This window comes from Myodes glareolus, chromosome 2 (assembly GCF_982192425.1).
Source record: "Myodes glareolus chromosome 2, mMyoGla1.1, whole genome shotgun sequence".
NCBI classification, from domain to species: Eukaryota; Metazoa; Chordata; class Mammalia; order Rodentia; family Cricetidae; genus Myodes; species Myodes glareolus.
Window position 1 is genome coordinate 133,797,294 of NC_142027.1, and position 10,493 is coordinate 133,807,786.

A 10,493-nucleotide genomic window follows, 5' to 3' on the forward strand; every position below is an offset into this window, starting at 1 on the left:
ATGACAGGTGCCTGGCACCTCAGGCCAGAAGCAGCTGGGGGAGCCAGGCGTGGCAGGCGTATAGGGCCCGTAGCTGGAACCTTGTTTACAGGTGGAATTACCATAACAAAAGAGAGCCAAGTTCTTTCTAAACTATACCCTCAAGCCAGTGCTAGTGCAGAATCTCCAGGGAGCCAGAAGTCAAACGGCCCTGCAAATCGCCAGGAAGAAAAGGGGGAAAGACCTGTGTACCTACAAACAGTGACATCCTGAGACCCTGTGATGCCATACCAAAGATACAGAAACAACAATACGATGCTGTCTTGGTAGACCCTGCTCCCCTGAATCCCACACCTATAAGATGGTGTAACAGCTGTACAGCATACCCTAAATATAACCTAACAGCTGTTAGCCCCTCAGCCTCTTGGCCTCTGAAAATGCTAACAGAAGGCAAAGCTCTACCCTCACTGTGGTCCTGGTGACCCCACATCCCCAGAACAAGTTAAAGAGGACAGTGCCTGGCTGGGTGTCCCTGCAGACCTACCCTATACCATGCCTTTACCCCTAATCCCATCTTCATTTCCTACCCCAAGGCAGGAAAAGCAGTGTCAGGGAGAGGGCTGGGGGCAGCACCTCTGCAGAGAACTGCTGCTAGCCTCAAATAGTCTGAGGTTTCAGTCTCGGTTTAGCTACTACTTAGAGGAAGACCAGAAACACATTCTCTACCTCATGGATGCTCAGCTTCTCAGTCTATAATCAGGAAGATTATCTTTAAAACCTCAAACTTACCATAAGTGATATGTTTTGAGCAAATATTACAAGTCCAAGGGAACTATGGAGACCACATAACTGAAATCTACCAATAATCTTGTAAACAACAAACCTACTGCCTCCTACGCCTCCCTTTCCATCAAAGCAGTTTTAAAAAGTATAGCTCAGTGATGTGGATTTTTACCATCTCCCACTCCTGCTAGAGCAGACAGACAGAAACTGAAAGAAATACTCAAATGACCTAAGGAAGCAAAGACCCAGGACAATCCTGATCGCTTTACCTAAGTTAAAATAAGATTTCTACATACACGCACATTTACATAGGTAAATCCAAATACCTGGAACTGTCCAGCTGTTACTGATGGCAGCTTCATCAGAAGGCCAAATGCTAAGGTTTTCACTTCTTCAGAAGTACTAGTAAAACATTCTATCAGTATTTGGAAACGGCCCGCATCAATGTCATGACTCAGCTGATACACTGTTTGGATGGTACCTTAAATGTTTAAATAAATGAAAACCACTTAAGAGTGAACCAAAAAAAAAAAAATCAACTGCCCAAAGTTATCTTGGTCAGATACTTTTATAAGATCAGTACAAAATTCATACTTCCTACTTTACCCACAATAAAATTTCATTTCATCCTTTACACAGCATACACTATACAATAGCATAAACTGCATCTCTTCAAATGACAAAGTAAGTACTACAGCTTTACAAATATAAAACACATTTTTAAGTCTTAAAAATATTTTATTCCCTTTCAAAGGGTATGAAAGATCTCTCAGTTACTTTGAAAATAAAAATGAACAAATAAACTTAGAAACCCAGTTTTTAAAATCTTCATGATTCTAGAAAGATGACTCAGTAGTTAAGAGCACTTGCTGCTCTTATAGAAGACCCAGGTTCAGTTTCCAGCACCACATGGTATCTCACCCCCATCGGCACCTCCAGTTCAAAGAGTCCAATGCTGTCTTCTGGCCTTGGTGGGCACCCTAAAGACAGAAGACACACAAACATACATACATACAGGTGAACATTCATGAACATATAATAAAAATAAATCTTTTAAAAAACTTGCTGACCTAAGATCCAAAGTCTTAGAGTCAGCTGACAGACTGACAAGCAATGACATCCTATATGATCTTTTTATTTTGACCCACCCCAAATTCCTGGATAAATTCCACATGGTTGTAGCACACATTTTTGTTATTGTTGTTGTTTGTTTCTTGTTCTTGTTTCAAATTTCAAGACTGGGTTTCTTTCTGTAACAGCCCAGGCTGTCCTGGAACTTGTTTTGCAGACCAGGCTGGCCTCAAACTCACTAAGATCCACCTGCCTCTGCCTCTCGAATGTTGGAATTAAAAATGTGCACCACCATCGCTTGGCTGCATACATTTTAAGTTTTTTTTTTAACTTTATGTGTATGAGTGTCTACATATATGCATGTGTATCACATATGTTTCCAGTGCCCACAGAAATCAAAAGAGAGCATGGATTCCCTGGAATTAGAGTCATGGATGGTTTGGAGTTTCCATGTGGGAACCAAGAATAGAACCTGGGTCTTCTACAAAGGCAGGAAGTGCTCTTACCCATCTCTCCAGCCCTGTGTTCAATATTTTTAATCTGCAGATGAATTTTGTTTGCTGGAGTAGTTTCTTGAGGTTTTCTGAATCTATATTCATAAGAGATACTGGTCTTCCATTTTCTTGCAGAGTCCTTATTTTTAAATTTTTTTATTCTATTTATGTGCCACTGTGCACATGTAGAAGTCAGAGGATAATCTGTGGGAGTCAGTTCTCTCCTTCTACCACATAGGCAGGCTGGGCAGCAAATCACTGAGCCATCTTGATGACCCTTCTACAAGCCTTATTTGCTTTTCTATGAGTTCACAGAATGAATCAGAAGGTCATCCCTCCTCTTTAGTTTTGTGAAAGACTATGAGAAGGGATACTATAAATATTTGGTGGAATTTATCAGTCACTTGTCCCATACTTTGCTTTGTTAGAATACTTTTTGATTTTGTATTTGTTTTGAGACAAGGTTTTGACGAGGTAAAGCAGGTTGGCTTCTAATTTGAGATCCTGTCTCAGTCCTTTAAGTGTGGGGATTAAAAGCATGTATGATCATACCCAGAGGCTAGGAGGAGTTTTCAATCTTTTTCAATCCTTTCAATCTGTTTCAATCTTTTTACTAAGTATAGAATTATTCTTTTTCTCATAGTTTTCCTTTTTCTGGAATCAACTTGCACGTTTTATGTAGATAATTTAATTTGTTGTCATGCAATGGTTCTTGTATTATAGCATGTGATTTCTGAAGGTATAGAAATCTCCAAGCAAATGGCGTATATGAGAAACCACATTTTAACCACAAAGGCTCTTTCATCTTTTTATTAAATATAAGGTAAATCATCGTGGTTTTCATTTTAAACTTAACAGATAAAGCCCCTTCTTATAATAGCACAAACAAATTGTGAGGTACGGGAAGTGTTGGTGCAGGAAGTCAAGAGGATCCATGCAACGTGACAATATGCTGAGCAGACAGTGACTGACAAAAAGAGGAGACAGTTTCTTTCCCATCTGCCCTTTTCTAGCAACTTTAATTACAACTTTAAGTACAAATGAGACCTATGTATTAAGAAGAGATCTATTGAAAGACAACAAAATGCTGGTCAAGTCTTATGTTTCCCACACAATGGTGAAGCTTACCTTCTGAGACAGGAAACGCTTCTGCTACTGATCCCAATATGCTTAAAGCTGAAAACCTTGTTGAGTAGGAAGATCCAGGAAACAATGCTTCAAAAAGAATGTCGCAAACAGATGACATGAAATTCTAAAATTAAAAACAAACTACAGTTAAGAATAATGAAGTTAACGTGCAGCTAGGTGCTTCCCTTCAGGAGGATTGCTTTTGTTACATTTACTAAAGAGAGAAGACTCTTTAGAAGCTGCTTGGTTATTCAGCTTGACACCTGCTAGAGTTTGGACAATTTATCCCCTAAACACTCATCTGCTTCAAGTCTGACCCCCCAGTGGGATAGTATAAACTTAAGAGGCAAGGCCTGGTGGGAGGTGATTAGGTCTAGGGGACAACCACAGGAACTGATTAATGCTGCCAGGAGTGAATCAGGTTACTGTGAAGCTATAAGTTTCTGTGGGAACGGCTGTTTCACTACCGGTTTATTCTCTCAGCTTGCTCTTCTGCCTTCACTCCTTAGCACATGCTCCTTCCATACAGTGTCCACCACTCTGTTATCTCATGACATGGGCAGGGAACCTTCACCTCTGCTGTTTGATCTTTCCAGCCACTAATTCCTCTTCATAACCTATCCTTTCCAAAGTACCTTCCCTCAGGCATTTGATACAGTAACGTAACATGGACAACCCTAAAGGCATAAACTACACCATGACATTAATAAAACCTGTCTTTACTGATTCAACAATAAAAAAACAAACATAGTTTTAGGGGAAAAAAAAAAGATCTGTTCTGGCCCTGTCTGTGCCAGGGTTTCATGAATTCCTCACTGCTCCAGACAGAAGCCTTTAGGCATCAGAGGTATGCAGCTTTCCAAAGTTTTAGAGTAAAAAAGAAATAGTCAATATAGACTACCAAATGAACTGTGGCAGTTCATAAAAAGATCTAATTGCTATGTGACAGAGGGTGGCCTTCGATTTCTGATTCTCCTGCTTCCACTTTCTAAGTGCTGAGACAACAGGCGTGTGCCACCACACCCCGTTTATGGACCCCACACCCAGGCTGGGATTCACACATGGCTTATATACACTAAGAAAGCACTCTGTCAACTGGACTCCATCCCCAGTCTAGCTAACTTATGGTTCCTAGTAAGACTTCCAAATTCCATAACCAACCACAGGAACTCTCTACTGTGCATTTCCCACACTCAGGTCTTACTCAACTTCTGCATTCCACGTGCTGTAATTACTTATAAGTGAATTCACTTCTAAGTTCTCCCTAATCTCTCTCATCTACCAGCCCCCACTCAGGTGAGCCCATGGAGAGCACTACTAGGGTGTTTCCAGTCAGGAGCAAATCTAGACTTGGGTACTGGCTTTACTTCTAGTAGCTGAGTCACTCAACTTTTTTAAGTTTCAGTTTCTCACTTGTTATGGGGGTAAGAGTGCTTAACCCACAGTCTGTTATAAAAGATTAAATGAAAACATAGGTGCATGATGCTTGCTTGATAAGTTTGAAAGTACTCTAGACATTAGGATTGGTTATTTAGGAAGAAATCATCTCCACTACCCTAAAAGATATCTTTATCAACTAGACCCCCCTTCTTCCTCAGCATTGGTCTGTAATTGGCACTGGGCTTATCACACACTGCATGGTACCCACTGGAATGATGACGGTAAAACAGGGCAAAGTTCACAACCTCCAAAAGCCACAGACTGCTAACAGTTATAAGAAATGATCATAACCACAAGATTGACTTCGATTAAGTCTCTAATGTTCAAGAAACATACGTCTGTCAGACATGGTACACATGACTATACTCATAGCTCTCAGAACGAAGACAGGAGGACCACAGTTTTAGGCTAGCCTGGGCTACAGAGCGAGACTTTGTCTCAAGAGAGGGGAAAAAGGAATATCTAAGGAAAAACTTTTGTGAAAATTTAGAATCTCAATCCACACAATAGGTTTTTCTGTCCCTAAGGGCTTAGGTGACATCTCAGGAGTGTCATGTCACTCCTTTCGTTAAGAGGCAGAGGAGCTATTTCCTCAAATCCAGCAATGATCTAAGAGGCTAATAAACATCACATCACTCTCACACATAGGGCGGGGCTCCATATACCCTCCCAACCACTTTTATGGTTCCCAGTACGACTTTTTATTTTTATTATTTTATTTATTATGTATGTATCCGAACATGAGCAGTAAATGCCACTGTGTCCATGTGGAAATCAGAAGACAATTTTCAGGAGTAGAATTTCTGCACATGGATTCCAGGTGTGGCCTGCACATGGATTCCAGATATGAGGCCTAGCAGCAAGCCCCTGTACCTGATGAGCCATTTCCTCAGCCCCCAGTGAGTGTTTACAAAGGGTTTTCTCATTTAACCCTCAAAACCAACTTGTTCGGGGTTTTAGTTTGTTTGTTGGTTTTGATGTTTGTTTGTATGGTTTGATTGTTTGATTTTTGAGACAGAGTTCACTATATAGCTCTGGATGGCACACAAAACAGGAGGGTGGGAAGATGGGTCAGCTGGTACTGTGCTTGTTCTACAAACATGAGGACCTGAGCTAGATGTACCCACACCTGTGATCTCAGTCCTAGAGCACAGAGAAGAGGGTGCTTGGGGCTCGCTAACAACCAGTTGCTGAAAAAACAAACTCAAGGGTTGTGAGAGACCTGTCTCAAAAAGTAAGGGAGAGACTGGTCATATCTACCTCTGCCCTCCACAAGCATGTACTCGTGACCACATACACACAAAAATTCTGCGTCTGTTATACACACACAAAAGCTGTCGATCTGAGTCATAGTCTCAGCAGAGTCTTCTGCCCCAGGAAGAGGTGGACTTTAGAGGTAGCAGCTAAACAAATGTCAAAGAAATAAGTAAACTGGCCCCTCAAAAAGAAGCTACTCAGAGGTCATTCTGTCACAGTTCAGGTATTGCACTGGTTCTCCAACCGCAGCTCCTTCCAGTAGGGTACCCAGTCCCAGAAGGAAGATATAACACCCATTGTGACGAGGAAAAATCTAATTCAGCAAGAGATTTCTGTTTGTTGCCCTCTAGTGCTTACTCACAGTATTTGGTTTCTGCAGTCCTGTGTGTCCGGCACATGACCTACCTTATACTGCTGCAAAGAGACAGGAGGCTGCTCTCTGCTGGACCGGTTCTCTGAGTCAAGTGTGGATTTTCTTTGCTCCAACTTATAAAGTACCTGAGAACTTTCTTGTATCCTGCAAAACAACTTTTAAGGAGAAAAAGACATTTAAAAAATAAAAACTATATGAATCACACAATAAACCTAGGCCAGCAGGAATATGTTAAGGTGGATGCAGTGCTTGCAATTTCAAATCTTGAAATCTGCAGTCTCTTTTTGCCATAAAATTAACATTTTATAGTTTTACCAGAAACAACATATTACTGCAACCAGAATCAAACCAGTTTTCCCATATCCTTTAAACTGGTTGAAGCTGAGATGATGCAGTCATTTCTGTACCTTCCCAGTTCCTCACCAGAGATGTGCTACACAAATGATTCAAGGTGAGCTACCATGAAATCACCAGTCAGGAGGTGCTCACAAATGCAAGAGCTGCCGTCCCATCACTAATGCTCTCTTCAAACCGCCCACGTTCCAAGAACCCCAACGCTGGACTTTTTTTTTCTTTCAAAAAAAGAGCTTGGGCTGGTGAGATAGTTCAGTAATGGTGTCTGCACCAAGCCTGATGACCTAAGTCTATTCCCAGGATTCACGTGGCAGATGGGGAGAACCAACTCCTGCAAACTGTCTTCTGACCTCCGTAACTGCACCTCGACATATACACCTGTCCCTAAGTCAATGAATAAAATGTTTTAAAATTATACTTGTAAAGAGGTCAGGGTCGATTTTTCTTTTAACACCCAAATGAAAGAACTTTCTGTCCTGAATTTTAAAACCTTTATTTTCTGTTTGTTTTTTGAAATAGGGTTTCTCTATGTAGCCCTGGTTGTCTTGGAACTAGCTCTATAGACCAAACCAGCCTTGAACTCACAGAGATTTATCTGGCTCTGTCTCACAAGTGCTGGGATTGAAGGTGTGCACCAGCACCACCTGGCCCTGTGTGGTATTTTAATCCCACATGTAAATCTGCTGAACTCAGGACAAGACACTGAAGCCATGAAGAAATGTGGCAGCCCAACCACAAGGATTTCACACTTGCCCCAAATCTGGGCCCTGTTAAAACAGCAATTTCTAGAGCAATTACACTTTCCCATTCCGATGCAAGATTGTACCTTTTTAAAGAGCGAGCAAATCTGCTGTCGCACCCCTGGAGACTGGCTGTTGAGATTGTACGTGATAAAGAACTGAACCCACTGCATTTCTTCTGGAGAGACCACTTCTGTGCTCCAGTTACTTTCACAAAGCAAGCCTAGTGTATTTATCTGCACCTGAAATACACCATACCATAAAATGTTAATTTTCCCAAGAACTAGGAAAAGCCTAAACTACTTCAAATGTGTGATATTTGTGTAAGCTACCAAACAAAAAGTAAACTTCATGTTGCCTACATGTACCTCAGAAAGGCTTCTTAATCCAAAACCCCTGGTAGTTAGTTACTGCTTACAAAACTGTCATTCCATGTATAAACTGAGGCTTACATACATTCACAAGCCAAAGCCTTATTTATATAGCTTTTAGCTCCACCCCTCTCGTCTTCTCAGAGCTACCTCACTCCAGGCCTTCACAGCTCACATCCAGTTCACACTAGCTGGTCTCCTGGCTTCCTTTGCTCCTATTCCAGAACTTCATCTCTGACTGTACTGATAAGCAATGAACACACACATTCTACTGGTAACTGGGAATCAACGAAGTCATCAGTTTAGCTCTGGAGCTCTCCCAATATGAGCTTCGCCTCCATTCTGTGTACTGTTCTAACACTGCATTTCCTAACCAGTCATGGCGGACACTGCTGGGCTCCTCTAAATCTTTCAGGTAAAGCCCCTTACTCGGCATACTGACTCTACACTGTCTCTCAGAGCTGCAGGTTCTTCATGTAACTTGTCCATGTTCTCAACTAGACACTGCATAGACTGAGTACAAAGATGCCGCCCTCTACTATCAAAATGGACCCCCTATAACTTAGGGGCCACTAGCAGGACTACTAACAGAATCAGGTTAGCAGGGACTAATGTGTGCAACACTAGTCTCCTTACTTGGCAGTGTCGGTGAATTAAGCCTTGCTTTATCCTTGCCCCACACAAGGCTCTCCCAGGCATGAGTTGCAGACTGAAGATGTCCATGAGCTCTAGCTGTCTGTAGACATGCCATCAAAGCTCCCAGAGCCCCTCTGCGATTACAAGCCCCTGAGAGGGGAAGAGACCGTTCTTATCTTAAAAGCACAATGGCAAAGATCATTCCTGTGCTATGCAATGACTATGACATGCCAACTCTTTATGTTCTAATTAACATTAAACTTTAAACTAATTCTAGGACCAATTAAAGTGCTTATTCTAAAATAAAAATGATTGAAAATAATTGTTCATGCCAATAATTTCAAGTAAGCTTAATTATCTTATTAATATAAAGAAATCAAAACTTATTCTCTAATACTTTTACTTTTGGTCTTGAATCTCAAAAAAAAATACACCATTATGTGAATTAGATGAAAAAAATCAAGTGGAGAAAAGTAAAACAATCCCACAGGAACAGCAGAGACATTGTACCAGCTCAAAGACTGTAACTTCCTTGAAAACAAACATTGATTCACAACATGTATTTTGGAGTTGCTCTCATTTATAAAGAACATAAAACATGGCCACAAAGGCTTCCTGATTTCAGTAGAACATCAGCCTCTAGCAAAGCTGTGTTCTGATACAGCACAGGAAGCTGAGGCTCACAGGACACCTTACACAGAATAAACACAAGCTAACTGAAGAACAGCTTCATAAAGAACATCTGTAAAAGACTATTAAATAACACACTATTTTTGTGTACAAAATTAAAATTCCCTCTCAGAGCCAAATTAAGAAATTTTTTGAGATTTCCTTGTTCAGGGTTATTGCCTCACATTCATTTTTAACCTATCTATCTATGTATTTAGAGAGTTTCATACAGTCACGGCCTACCTGGAACTTCTATGGATACAAAACTGGCCTTGAAGTGGAAGCAATCCTCCTGTCTCTGTCTCCCAAATGCATGAATTGAAGACATATACCACCCCATATGGCTATATGTTCATTATAAACCATGATTCCTTTAGCACTTCAGTGGGATATTCCCCCTATTCTAAATAACTACATAGTTCTTTATTTTAAGTTGTGGAAAAACTCACCTGTTTTCATTAAGTCAGTCTAAAGCATTTTTAATTGCTATTTCAATCATTTGGATAAAATTATACATATTAAAGAAATATATAAAATACATACACCATTACTCTAGTTTGAGATCAAAATAATAAATTAAAACCTTGTAACTAGGGGCTGGAGCAGATGTCTGTGGAGTTGAGAGCATGGCTGCTCTCCCAGAGGGCCCAGGTTCAATTCCCACCCATGTGGCAGCTCACAACTCTCTGGAACTCCATTCCAAAAGATCCAATGCCTGTTCTGACCACCAAAGGCACTAGGCACACATGTGTTGCTCATACAGACACTAGACAGGTAAGCACACCAACTTATACACATAAAAATCAATCTTTTTTAAAAAAATGAAACAAAATTTTGTAACTGGAATCACTCTTTGGCTCGGTGAAACTACTTCAGCCAAAAACACCACTCAGGTATTGAAAGTCTAATCTGTTTCCATCTGAAGTGGCTATCATTAACAGCATTCTTTACCACTTAGAGCATGGGAGACGGGAGATATTTAAACTAGGAGATAACGAGCATCTGCACAGGGACCTACACTTAAGTCTCTTAAACAGAACTACTAAAACAAAATATTTCTCACCAGCTTCAGTGTCAATCGATGCCTGAAGAATCTTCACCATGTACTGCAGGCTTTCAGGACTGTAATTCAGTAACCTTGGCAAGTAATAATCGATCACATAAGACTTCTGATCCAAGTCTCCTCCACACAGTATAG

At 40.8% G+C, this 10,493-nt stretch overlaps 1 pseudogene across 1 annotated transcript; it reads right to left on the bottom strand.

The window, feature by feature from the left end:
* Positions 1 to 1,311: 1,311 nt before the first annotated feature.
* Positions 1,312 to 10,398, bottom strand: LOC146894310 (tRNA (32-2'-O)-methyltransferase regulator THADA-like; annotated as a pseudogene). The gene is made up of 6 exons (XR_015735477.1): positions 10,359 to 10,398; positions 8,627 to 8,776; positions 7,706 to 7,861; positions 6,558 to 6,680; positions 3,456 to 3,579; positions 1,312 to 1,742 (listed from the first exon to the last, which is right to left on the bottom strand). The product of XR_015735477.1 is annotated as a tRNA (32-2'-O)-methyltransferase regulator THADA-like (transcript).
* Positions 10,399 to 10,493: the final 95 nt, after the last annotated feature.